At 54.2% G+C, this 10,929-nt stretch overlaps 19 non-coding genes across 19 annotated transcripts; all 19 read right to left on the bottom strand.

Moving 5' to 3' along the window:
- Positions 1-111: 111 nt before the first annotated feature.
- Positions 112-193, bottom strand: Trnal-uag (transfer RNA leucine (anticodon UAG)). Its single transcript has one exon. It is a non-coding gene; the product is annotated as a tRNA-Leu (tRNA).
- A 736-nt stretch (positions 194-929) lies between these two features.
- On the bottom strand, positions 930-1,001 carry Trnah-gug (transfer RNA histidin (anticodon GUG)). Its single transcript has one exon. It is a non-coding gene; the product is annotated as a tRNA-His (tRNA).
- A 380-nt stretch (positions 1,002-1,381) lies between these two features.
- Trnae-cuc (transfer RNA glutamic acid (anticodon CUC)) lies at positions 1,382-1,453 on the bottom strand. The gene has a single exon. It is a non-coding gene; the product is annotated as a tRNA-Glu (tRNA).
- A 445-nt stretch (positions 1,454-1,898) lies between these two features.
- Positions 1,899-1,980, bottom strand: Trnal-uag (transfer RNA leucine (anticodon UAG)). Its single transcript has one exon. It is a non-coding gene; the product is annotated as a tRNA-Leu (tRNA).
- Positions 1,981-2,716: 736 nt separating this feature from the next.
- On the bottom strand, positions 2,717-2,788 carry Trnah-gug (transfer RNA histidin (anticodon GUG)). The gene has a single exon. It is a non-coding gene; the product is annotated as a tRNA-His (tRNA).
- A 380-nt stretch (positions 2,789-3,168) lies between these two features.
- Positions 3,169-3,240, bottom strand: Trnae-cuc (transfer RNA glutamic acid (anticodon CUC)). Its single transcript has one exon. It is a non-coding gene; the product is annotated as a tRNA-Glu (tRNA).
- Positions 3,241-3,685: 445 nt separating this feature from the next.
- On the bottom strand, positions 3,686-3,767 carry Trnal-uag (transfer RNA leucine (anticodon UAG)). Its single transcript has one exon. It is a non-coding gene; the product is annotated as a tRNA-Leu (tRNA).
- Positions 3,768-4,503: 736 nt separating this feature from the next.
- On the bottom strand, positions 4,504-4,575 carry Trnah-gug (transfer RNA histidin (anticodon GUG)). Its single transcript has one exon. It is a non-coding gene; the product is annotated as a tRNA-His (tRNA).
- Positions 4,576-4,955: 380 nt separating this feature from the next.
- Positions 4,956-5,027, bottom strand: Trnae-cuc (transfer RNA glutamic acid (anticodon CUC)). The gene has a single exon. It is a non-coding gene; the product is annotated as a tRNA-Glu (tRNA).
- A 445-nt stretch (positions 5,028-5,472) lies between these two features.
- On the bottom strand, positions 5,473-5,554 carry Trnal-uag (transfer RNA leucine (anticodon UAG)). The gene has a single exon. It is a non-coding gene; the product is annotated as a tRNA-Leu (tRNA).
- Positions 5,555-6,290: 736 nt separating this feature from the next.
- Trnah-gug (transfer RNA histidin (anticodon GUG)) lies at positions 6,291-6,362 on the bottom strand. Its single transcript has one exon. It is a non-coding gene; the product is annotated as a tRNA-His (tRNA).
- A 380-nt stretch (positions 6,363-6,742) lies between these two features.
- Trnae-cuc (transfer RNA glutamic acid (anticodon CUC)) lies at positions 6,743-6,814 on the bottom strand. Its single transcript has one exon. It is a non-coding gene; the product is annotated as a tRNA-Glu (tRNA).
- A 445-nt stretch (positions 6,815-7,259) lies between these two features.
- Trnal-uag (transfer RNA leucine (anticodon UAG)) lies at positions 7,260-7,341 on the bottom strand. Its single transcript has one exon. It is a non-coding gene; the product is annotated as a tRNA-Leu (tRNA).
- A 736-nt stretch (positions 7,342-8,077) lies between these two features.
- Trnah-gug (transfer RNA histidin (anticodon GUG)) lies at positions 8,078-8,149 on the bottom strand. Its single transcript has one exon. It is a non-coding gene; the product is annotated as a tRNA-His (tRNA).
- Positions 8,150-8,529: 380 nt separating this feature from the next.
- Positions 8,530-8,601, bottom strand: Trnae-cuc (transfer RNA glutamic acid (anticodon CUC)). The gene has a single exon. It is a non-coding gene; the product is annotated as a tRNA-Glu (tRNA).
- A 445-nt stretch (positions 8,602-9,046) lies between these two features.
- Positions 9,047-9,128, bottom strand: Trnal-uag (transfer RNA leucine (anticodon UAG)). The gene has a single exon. It is a non-coding gene; the product is annotated as a tRNA-Leu (tRNA).
- A 736-nt stretch (positions 9,129-9,864) lies between these two features.
- Trnah-gug (transfer RNA histidin (anticodon GUG)) lies at positions 9,865-9,936 on the bottom strand. Its single transcript has one exon. It is a non-coding gene; the product is annotated as a tRNA-His (tRNA).
- Positions 9,937-10,316: 380 nt separating this feature from the next.
- Positions 10,317-10,388, bottom strand: Trnae-cuc (transfer RNA glutamic acid (anticodon CUC)). The gene has a single exon. It is a non-coding gene; the product is annotated as a tRNA-Glu (tRNA).
- Positions 10,389-10,833: 445 nt separating this feature from the next.
- On the bottom strand, positions 10,834-10,915 carry Trnal-uag (transfer RNA leucine (anticodon UAG)). The gene has a single exon. It is a non-coding gene; the product is annotated as a tRNA-Leu (tRNA).
- Positions 10,916-10,929: the final 14 nt, after the last annotated feature.

Genomic DNA, 10,929 nt, shown 5'->3' with positions numbered 1-10,929 from the left:
CCAGCGCCTTAGACCGCTCGGCCACGCTACCTACACAACACGCGCGTCACAAGAGCTGCGTCCTACCCCACGAGAACACACCGCAACGGCACAAAAATGAGACGTAAAAAGTGGCAACGGTGGGATTCGAACCCACGCCTCCGAAGAGACTGGTGCCTAAAACCAGCGCCTTAGACCGCTCGGCCACGTTACCGTTGCAGCAGCAGCGGCAAAACGTTTCCTTTGTACTACAAAGATCACTTCGAAATGGAAGTATCTTGGCATGTATTTCCACTGCTCTCCCACTGGAAGCGTCCCTTTAGGCCATCCACAGCAAGAAAAAGCCGTGCCCGCCGCATGGTAGCGACGCCACTTGTCTGTAGCTGTCGCAGTTAAGGAGACAGCGTCAAGAGACGTTTTCGTGCCGTGACCAGGTTTCGAACCTGGGCTTTCCGTAACCACTAAATTATCGTAGCTGTAACTGTCAGGCGGAGCTAGAATGCTCCATGTGTCAAACATATGTGAGCTCAAGGAGGTTACACTTGAAGAAAAAGCGGCAGGTTAACGCGATCACAGCGAAACCCCCGACAGCTACAGGACTCGAAACCGCGCCAACAGAGAGACTGGTGCCTTAAACCAGCGCCTTAAAGCGCTCGGCCACGCTACATGCGCTGCTTGGTGCGCCAGTGTTCCTAGCATTTGTACAAACAGTGCACGCCACAGCTTCCTGTTCTGCTGGGACTGGCTGCTCATCCATCGCACTTCAAACAACTGCCCTTTTCGACTACAGAGAGCAGCGGACGTCTGCGCTCTGGGAGGCGACATTACGTGTTGGGGATGAAGTGGTAGTGCAAACTGCGGCCTGCGGAACACGAGTGAAAAAAATCAAGAGAGTACTGTCATTTCGAGTACTCGTCATTGCAACGGCAGCAAGGCAAAACTTTCAAAATTGCCGTGACCAGGATTCGAACCTGGGTTATTGCGGCCACAACGCAATGTCCTAACCACTAGACGATCACGGCCATGGCCACGGAGGCGCCCGCGAAGGCAGCTGGCTGGAATGCAAGTGGCGATACCCAGCAAAGCCTAGGCCAAGGTGTACGCCACAGCAGTGTCAGACACGGTCTCCATCACATGTATACGAGCAAATGAACGTGCCTGCGCTGTCAGGACACTAACTACAGTGGTTAGCTGCATTCACCTCCGTGGCAATGTCTTGCAGTCCCCCAAGCCTCTTGACTACAGGTATGTGGCTGGATAACAAGTGGATAGACGCTTCATCTCTCTCGCCGTCAGGTGTTGCCGTGAATCATACTTAACGTAGCTTTCTGCACGCGTCAGCGTAGCGTCAGTCGAGCAAAGTCGAGACAAGTCGCATAAGAGGAGCAACAAAAACGCGCAATTCCGGTACCGGGAATCGAACCCGGGCCTCCTGGGTGAGAGCCAGGTATCCTAGCCACTAGACCACACCGGATAACGACGGCAGTGCTCTTTCCAGCGAACGCAGCAGCCACGCACGGTTAACTGACGACAACTGTAAAAAATCCACTCTCTCGCGTTATAGAACGGCGTGCTCCGGACGCATTTCGTGGAGACGAACGCCAGCAATGATGAGAGCAAAAGGTGCCTACAAATGCTGTCGTTGCACCACGCACTGTTCTACGACCATTCACCAAGCAGACGCTCACGCCTTGTTGTGCTGCTTCCTTTGCGGGCAATGAGTGCATCTGCCTTCGACACAGGAGACATTACACGCTTGGCAGCTGTGGGATTGGAACCCACGCCTCCGAAGAGAATGGTGCCTGACACCAGCGCCTTAGACCGCTCGGCCACGCTACCTACACAACACGCGCGTCACAAGAGCTGCGTCCTACCCCACGAGAACACACCGCAACGGCACAAAAATGAGACGTAAAAAGTGGCAACGGTGGGATTCGAACCCACGCCTCCGAAGAGACTGGTGCCTAAAACCAGCGCCTTAGACCGCTCGGCCACGTTACCGTTGCAGCAGCAGCGGCAAAACGTTTCCTTTGTACTACAAAGATCACTTCGAAATGGAAGTATCTTGGCATGTATTTCCACTGCTCTCCCACTGGAAGCGTCCCTTTAGGCCATCCACAGCAAGAAAAAGCCGTGCCCGCCGCATGGTAGCGACGCCACTTGTCTGTAGCTGTCGCAGTTAAGGAGACAGCGTCAAGAGACGTTTTCGTGCCGTGACCAGGTTTCGAACCTGGGCTTTCCGTAACCACTAAATTATCGTAGCTGTAACTGTCAGGCGGAGCTAGAATGCTCCATGTGTCAAACATATGTGAGCTCAAGGAGGTTACACTTGAAGAAAAAGCGGCAGGTTAACGCGATCACAGCGAAACCCCCGACAGCTACAGGACTCGAAACCGCGCCAACAGAGAGACTGGTGCCTTAAACCAGCGCCTTAAAGCGCTCGGCCACGCTACATGCGCTGCTTGGTGCGCCAGTGTTCCTAGCATTTGTACAAACAGTGCACGCCACAGCTTCCTGTTCTGCTGGGACTGGCTGCTCATCCATCGCACTTCAAACAACTGCCCTTTTCGACTACAGAGAGCAGCGGACGTCTGCGCTCTGGGAGGCGACATTACGTGTTGGGGATGAAGTGGTAGTGCAAACTGCGGCCTGCGGAACACGAGTGAAAAAAATCAAGAGAGTACTGTCATTTCGAGTACTCGTCATTGCAACGGCAGCAAGGCAAAACTTTCAAAATTGCCGTGACCAGGATTCGAACCTGGGTTATTGCGGCCACAACGCAATGTCCTAACCACTAGACGATCACGGCCATGGCCACGGAGGCGCCCGCGAAGGCAGCTGGCTGGAATGCAAGTGGCGATACCCAGCAAAGCCTAGGCCAAGGTGTACGCCACAGCAGTGTCAGACACGGTCTCCATCACATGTATACGAGCAAATGAACGTGCCTGCGCTGTCAGGACACTAACTACAGTGGTTAGCTGCATTCACCTCCGTGGCAATGTCTTGCAGTCCCCCAAGCCTCTTGACTACAGGTATGTGGCTGGATAACAAGTGGATAGACGCTTCATCTCTCTCGCCGTCAGGTGTTGCCGTGAATCATACTTAACGTAGCTTTCTGCACGCGTCAGCGTAGCGTCAGTCGAGCAAAGTCGAGACAAGTCGCATAAGAGGAGCAACAAAAACGCGCAATTCCGGTACCGGGAATCGAACCCGGGCCTCCTGGGTGAGAGCCAGGTATCCTAGCCACTAGACCACACCGGATAACGACGGCAGTGCTCTTTCCAGCGAACGCAGCAGCCACGCACGGTTAACTGACGACAACTGTAAAAAATCCACTCTCTCGCGTTATAGAACGGCGTGCTCCGGACGCATTTCGTGGAGACGAACGCCAGCAATGATGAGAGCAAAAGGTGCCTACAAATGCTGTCGTTGCACCACGCACTGTTCTACGACCATTCACCAAGCAGACGCTCACGCCTTGTTGTGCTGCTTCCTTTGCGGGCAATGAGTGCATCTGCCTTCGACACAGGAGACATTACACGCTTGGCAGCTGTGGGATTGGAACCCACGCCTCCGAAGAGAATGGTGCCTGACACCAGCGCCTTAGACCGCTCGGCCACGCTACCTACACAACACGCGCGTCACAAGAGCTGCGTCCTACCCCACGAGAACACACCGCAACGGCACAAAAATGAGACGTAAAAAGTGGCAACGGTGGGATTCGAACCCACGCCTCCGAAGAGACTGGTGCCTAAAACCAGCGCCTTAGACCGCTCGGCCACGTTACCGTTGCAGCAGCAGCGGCAAAACGTTTCCTTTGTACTACAAAGATCACTTCGAAATGGAAGTATCTTGGCATGTATTTCCACTGCTCTCCCACTGGAAGCGTCCCTTTAGGCCATCCACAGCAAGAAAAAGCCGTGCCCGCCGCATGGTAGCGACGCCACTTGTCTGTAGCTGTCGCAGTTAAGGAGACAGCGTCAAGAGACGTTTTCGTGCCGTGACCAGGTTTCGAACCTGGGCTTTCCGTAACCACTAAATTATCGTAGCTGTAACTGTCAGGCGGAGCTAGAATGCTCCATGTGTCAAACATATGTGAGCTCAAGGAGGTTACACTTGAAGAAAAAGCGGCAGGTTAACGCGATCACAGCGAAACCCCCGACAGCTACAGGACTCGAAACCGCGCCAACAGAGAGACTGGTGCCTTAAACCAGCGCCTTAAAGCGCTCGGCCACGCTACATGCGCTGCTTGGTGCGCCAGTGTTCCTAGCATTTGTACAAACAGTGCACGCCACAGCTTCCTGTTCTGCTGGGACTGGCTGCTCATCCATCGCACTTCAAACAACTGCCCTTTTCGACTACAGAGAGCAGCGGACGTCTGCGCTCTGGGAGGCGACATTACGTGTTGGGGATGAAGTGGTAGTGCAAACTGCGGCCTGCGGAACACGAGTGAAAAAAATCAAGAGAGTACTGTCATTTCGAGTACTCGTCATTGCAACGGCAGCAAGGCAAAACTTTCAAAATTGCCGTGACCAGGATTCGAACCTGGGTTATTGCGGCCACAACGCAATGTCCTAACCACTAGACGATCACGGCCATGGCCACGGAGGCGCCCGCGAAGGCAGCTGGCTGGAATGCAAGTGGCGATACCCAGCAAAGCCTAGGCCAAGGTGTACGCCACAGCAGTGTCAGACACGGTCTCCATCACATGTATACGAGCAAATGAACGTGCCTGCGCTGTCAGGACACTAACTACAGTGGTTAGCTGCATTCACCTCCGTGGCAATGTCTTGCAGTCCCCCAAGCCTCTTGACTACAGGTATGTGGCTGGATAACAAGTGGATAGACGCTTCATCTCTCTCGCCGTCAGGTGTTGCCGTGAATCATACTTAACGTAGCTTTCTGCACGCGTCAGCGTAGCGTCAGTCGAGCAAAGTCGAGACAAGTCGCATAAGAGGAGCAACAAAAACGCGCAATTCCGGTACCGGGAATCGAACCCGGGCCTCCTGGGTGAGAGCCAGGTATCCTAGCCACTAGACCACACCGGATAACGACGGCAGTGCTCTTTCCAGCGAACGCAGCAGCCACGCACGGTTAACTGACGACAACTGTAAAAAATCCACTCTCTCGCGTTATAGAACGGCGTGCTCCGGACGCATTTCGTGGAGACGAACGCCAGCAATGATGAGAGCAAAAGGTGCCTACAAATGCTGTCGTTGCACCACGCACTGTTCTACGACCATTCACCAAGCAGACGCTCACGCCTTGTTGTGCTGCTTCCTTTGCGGGCAATGAGTGCATCTGCCTTCGACACAGGAGACATTACACGCTTGGCAGCTGTGGGATTGGAACCCACGCCTCCGAAGAGAATGGTGCCTGACACCAGCGCCTTAGACCGCTCGGCCACGCTACCTACACAACACGCGCGTCACAAGAGCTGCGTCCTACCCCACGAGAACACACCGCAACGGCACAAAAATGAGACGTAAAAAGTGGCAACGGTGGGATTCGAACCCACGCCTCCGAAGAGACTGGTGCCTAAAACCAGCGCCTTAGACCGCTCGGCCACGTTACCGTTGCAGCAGCAGCGGCAAAACGTTTCCTTTGTACTACAAAGATCACTTCGAAATGGAAGTATCTTGGCATGTATTTCCACTGCTCTCCCACTGGAAGCGTCCCTTTAGGCCATCCACAGCAAGAAAAAGCCGTGCCCGCCGCATGGTAGCGACGCCACTTGTCTGTAGCTGTCGCAGTTAAGGAGACAGCGTCAAGAGACGTTTTCGTGCCGTGACCAGGTTTCGAACCTGGGCTTTCCGTAACCACTAAATTATCGTAGCTGTAACTGTCAGGCGGAGCTAGAATGCTCCATGTGTCAAACATATGTGAGCTCAAGGAGGTTACACTTGAAGAAAAAGCGGCAGGTTAACGCGATCACAGCGAAACCCCCGACAGCTACAGGACTCGAAACCGCGCCAACAGAGAGACTGGTGCCTTAAACCAGCGCCTTAAAGCGCTCGGCCACGCTACATGCGCTGCTTGGTGCGCCAGTGTTCCTAGCATTTGTACAAACAGTGCACGCCACAGCTTCCTGTTCTGCTGGGACTGGCTGCTCATCCATCGCACTTCAAACAACTGCCCTTTTCGACTACAGAGAGCAGCGGACGTCTGCGCTCTGGGAGGCGACATTACGTGTTGGGGATGAAGTGGTAGTGCAAACTGCGGCCTGCGGAACACGAGTGAAAAAAATCAAGAGAGTACTGTCATTTCGAGTACTCGTCATTGCAACGGCAGCAAGGCAAAACTTTCAAAATTGCCGTGACCAGGATTCGAACCTGGGTTATTGCGGCCACAACGCAATGTCCTAACCACTAGACGATCACGGCCATGGCCACGGAGGCGCCCGCGAAGGCAGCTGGCTGGAATGCAAGTGGCGATACCCAGCAAAGCCTAGGCCAAGGTGTACGCCACAGCAGTGTCAGACACGGTCTCCATCACATGTATACGAGCAAATGAACGTGCCTGCGCTGTCAGGACACTAACTACAGTGGTTAGCTGCATTCACCTCCGTGGCAATGTCTTGCAGTCCCCCAAGCCTCTTGACTACAGGTATGTGGCTGGATAACAAGTGGATAGACGCTTCATCTCTCTCGCCGTCAGGTGTTGCCGTGAATCATACTTAACGTAGCTTTCTGCACGCGTCAGCGTAGCGTCAGTCGAGCAAAGTCGAGACAAGTCGCATAAGAGGAGCAACAAAAACGCGCAATTCCGGTACCGGGAATCGAACCCGGGCCTCCTGGGTGAGAGCCAGGTATCCTAGCCACTAGACCACACCGGATAACGACGGCAGTGCTCTTTCCAGCGAACGCAGCAGCCACGCACGGTTAACTGACGACAACTGTAAAAAATCCACTCTCTCGCGTTATAGAACGGCGTGCTCCGGACGCATTTCGTGGAGACGAACGCCAGCAATGATGAGAGCAAAAGGTGCCTACAAATGCTGTCGTTGCACCACGCACTGTTCTACGACCATTCACCAAGCAGACGCTCACGCCTTGTTGTGCTGCTTCCTTTGCGGGCAATGAGTGCATCTGCCTTCGACACAGGAGACATTACACGCTTGGCAGCTGTGGGATTGGAACCCACGCCTCCGAAGAGAATGGTGCCTGACACCAGCGCCTTAGACCGCTCGGCCACGCTACCTACACAACACGCGCGTCACAAGAGCTGCGTCCTACCCCACGAGAACACACCGCAACGGCACAAAAATGAGACGTAAAAAGTGGCAACGGTGGGATTCGAACCCACGCCTCCGAAGAGACTGGTGCCTAAAACCAGCGCCTTAGACCGCTCGGCCACGTTACCGTTGCAGCAGCAGCGGCAAAACGTTTCCTTTGTACTACAAAGATCACTTCGAAATGGAAGTATCTTGGCATGTATTTCCACTGCTCTCCCACTGGAAGCGTCCCTTTAGGCCATCCACAGCAAGAAAAAGCCGTGCCCGCCGCATGGTAGCGACGCCACTTGTCTGTAGCTGTCGCAGTTAAGGAGACAGCGTCAAGAGACGTTTTCGTGCCGTGACCAGGTTTCGAACCTGGGCTTTCCGTAACCACTAAATTATCGTAGCTGTAACTGTCAGGCGGAGCTAGAATGCTCCATGTGTCAAACATATGTGAGCTCAAGGAGGTTACACTTGAAGAAAAAGCGGCAGGTTAACGCGATCACAGCGAAACCCCCGACAGCTACAGGACTCGAAACCGCGCCAACAGAGAGACTGGTGCCTTAAACCAGCGCCTTAAAGCGCTCGGCCACGCTACATGCGCTGCTTGGTGCGCCAGTGTTCCTAGCATTTGTACAAACAGTGCACGCCACAGCTTCCTGTTCTGCTGGGACTGGCTGCTCATCCATCGCACTTCAAACAACTGCCCTTTTCGACTACAGAGAGCAGCGGACGTCTGCGCTCTGGGAGGCGACATTACGTGTTGGGGATGAAGTGGTAGTGCAAACTGCGGCCTGCGGAACACGAGTGAAAAAAATCAAGAGAGTACTGTCATTTCGAGTACTCGTCATTGCAACGGCAGCAAGGCAAAACTTTCAAAATTGCCGTGACCAGGATTCGAACCTGGGTTATTGCGGCCACAACGCAATGTCCTAACCACTAGACGATCACGGCCATGGCCACGGAGGCGCCCGCGAAGGCAGCTGGCTGGAATGCAAGTGGCGATACCCAGCAAAGCCTAGGCCAAGGTGTACGCCACAGCAGTGTCAGACACGGTCTCCATCACATGTATACGAGCAAATGAACGTGCCTGCGCTGTCAGGACACTAACTACAGTGGTTAGCTGCATTCACCTCCGTGGCAATGTCTTGCAGTCCCCCAAGCCTCTTGACTACAGGTATGTGGCTGGATAACAAGTGGATAGACGCTTCATCTCTCTCGCCGTCAGGTGTTGCCGTGAATCATACTTAACGTAGCTTTCTGCACGCGTCAGCGTAGCGTCAGTCGAGCAAAGTCGAGACAAGTCGCATAAGAGGAGCAACAAAAACGCGCAATTCCGGTACCGGGAATCGAACCCGGGCCTCCTGGGTGAGAGCCAGGTATCCTAGCCACTAGACCACACCGGATAACGACGGCAGTGCTCTTTCCAGCGAACGCAGCAGCCACGCACGGTTAACTGACGACAACTGTAAAAAATCCACTCTCTCGCGTTATAGAACGGCGTGCTCCGGACGCATTTCGTGGAGACGAACGCCAGCAATGATGAGAGCAAAAGGTGCCTACAAATGCTGTCGTTGCACCACGCACTGTTCTACGACCATTCACCAAGCAGACGCTCACGCCTTGTTGTGCTGCTTCCTTTGCGGGCAATGAGTGCATCTGCCTTCGACACAGGAGACATTACACGCTTGGCAGCTGTGGGATTGGAACCCACGCCTCCGAAGAGAATGGTGCCTGACACCAGCGCCTTAGACCGCTCGGCCACGCTACCTACACAACACGCGCGTCACAAGAGCTGCGTCCTACCCCACGAGAACACACCGCAACGGCACAAAAATGAGACGTAAAAAGTGGCAACGGTGGGATTCGAACCCACGCCTCCGAAGAGACTGGTGCCTAAAACCAGCGCCTTAGACCGCTCGGCCACGTTACCGTTGCAGCAGCAGCGGCAAAACGTTTCCTTTGTACTACAAAGATCACTTCGAAATGGAAGTATCTTGGCATGTATTTCCACTGCTCTCCCACTGGAAGCGTCCCTTTAGGCCATCCACAGCAAGAAAAAGCCGTGCCCGCCGCATGGTAGCGACGCCACTTGTCTGTAGCTGTCGCAGTTAAGGAGACAGCGTCAAGAGACGTTTTCGTGCCGTGACCAGGTTTCGAACCTGGGCTTTCCGTAACCACTAAATTATCGTAGCTGTAACTGTCAGGCGGAGCTAGAATGCTCCATGTGTCAAACATATGTGAGCTCAAGGAGGTTACACTTGAAGAAAAAGCGGCAGGTTAACGCGATCACAGCGAAACCCCCGACAGCTACAGGACTCGAAACCGCGCCAACAGAGAGACTGGTGCCTTAAACCAGCGCCTTAAAGCGCTCGGCCACGCTACATGCGCTGCTTGGTGCGCCAGTGTTCCTAGCATTTGTACAAACAGTGCACGCCACAGCTTCCTGTTCTGCTGGGACTGGCTGCTCATCCATCGCACTTCAAACAACTGCCCTTTTCGACTACAGAGAGCAGCGGACGTCTGCGCTCTGGGAGGCGACATTACGTGTTGGGGATGAAGTGGTAGTGCAAACTGCGGCCTGCGGAACACGAGTGAAAAAAATCAAGAGAGTACTGTCATTTCGAGTACTCGTCATTGCAACGGCAGCAAGGCAAAACTTTCAAAATTGCCGTGACCAGGATTCGAACCTGGGTTATTGCGGCCACAACGCAATGTCCTAACCACTAGACGATCACGGCCATGGCCACGGAGGCGCCCGCGAAGGCAGCTGGCTGGAATGCAAGTGGCGATACCCAGCAAAGCCTAGGCCAAGGTGTACGCCACAGCAGTGTCAGACACGGTCTCCATCACATGTATACGAGCAAATGAACGTGCCTGCGCTGTCAGGACACTAACTACAGTGGTTAGCTGCATTCACCTCCGTGGCAATGTCTTGCAGTCCCCCAAGCCTCTTGACTACAGGTATGTGGCTGGATAACAAGTGGATAGACGCTTCATCTCTCTCGCCGTCAGGTGTTGCCGTGAATCATACTTAACGTAGCTTTCTGCACGCGTCAGCGTAGCGTCAGTCGAGCAAAGTCGAGACAAGTCGCATAAGAGGAGCAACAAAAACGCGCAATTCCGGTACCGGGAATCGAACCCGGGCCTCCTGGGTGAGAGCCAGGTATCCTAGCCACTAGACCACACCGGATAACGACGGCAGTGCTCTTTCCAGCGAACGCAGCAGCCACGCACGGTTAACTGACGACAACTGTAAAAAATCCACTCTCTCGCGTTATAGAACGGCGTGCTCCGGACGCATTTCGTGGAGACGAACGCCAGCAATGATGAGAGCAAAAGGTGCCTACAAATGCTGTCGTTGCACCACGCACTGTTCTACGACCATTCACCAAGCAGACGCTCACGCCTTGTTGTGCTGCTTCCTTTGCGGGCAATGAGTGCATCTGCCTTCGACACAGGAGACATTACACGCTTGGCAGCTGTGGGATTGGAACCCACGCCTCCGAAGAGAATGGTGCCTGACACCAGCGCCTTAGACCGCTCGGCCACGCTACCTACACAACACGCGCGTCACAAGAGCTGCGTCCTACCCCACGAGAACACACCGCAACGGCACAAAAATGAGACGTAAAAAGTGGCAACGGTGGGATTCGAACCCACGCCTCCGAAGAGACTGGTGCCTAAAACCAGCGCCTTAGACCGCTCGGCCACGTTACCGTTGCAGCAGCAGC

This window comes from Schistocerca serialis, unplaced genomic scaffold (genome assembly GCF_023864345.2).
Source record: "Schistocerca serialis cubense isolate TAMUIC-IGC-003099 unplaced genomic scaffold, iqSchSeri2.2 HiC_scaffold_760, whole genome shotgun sequence".
Lineage (NCBI taxonomy): Eukaryota > Metazoa > Arthropoda > Insecta > Orthoptera > Acrididae > Schistocerca > Schistocerca serialis.
Note: the sequence above shows the minus strand (reverse complement) of the source record. Positions and strands in the feature narration are given on the sequence as shown.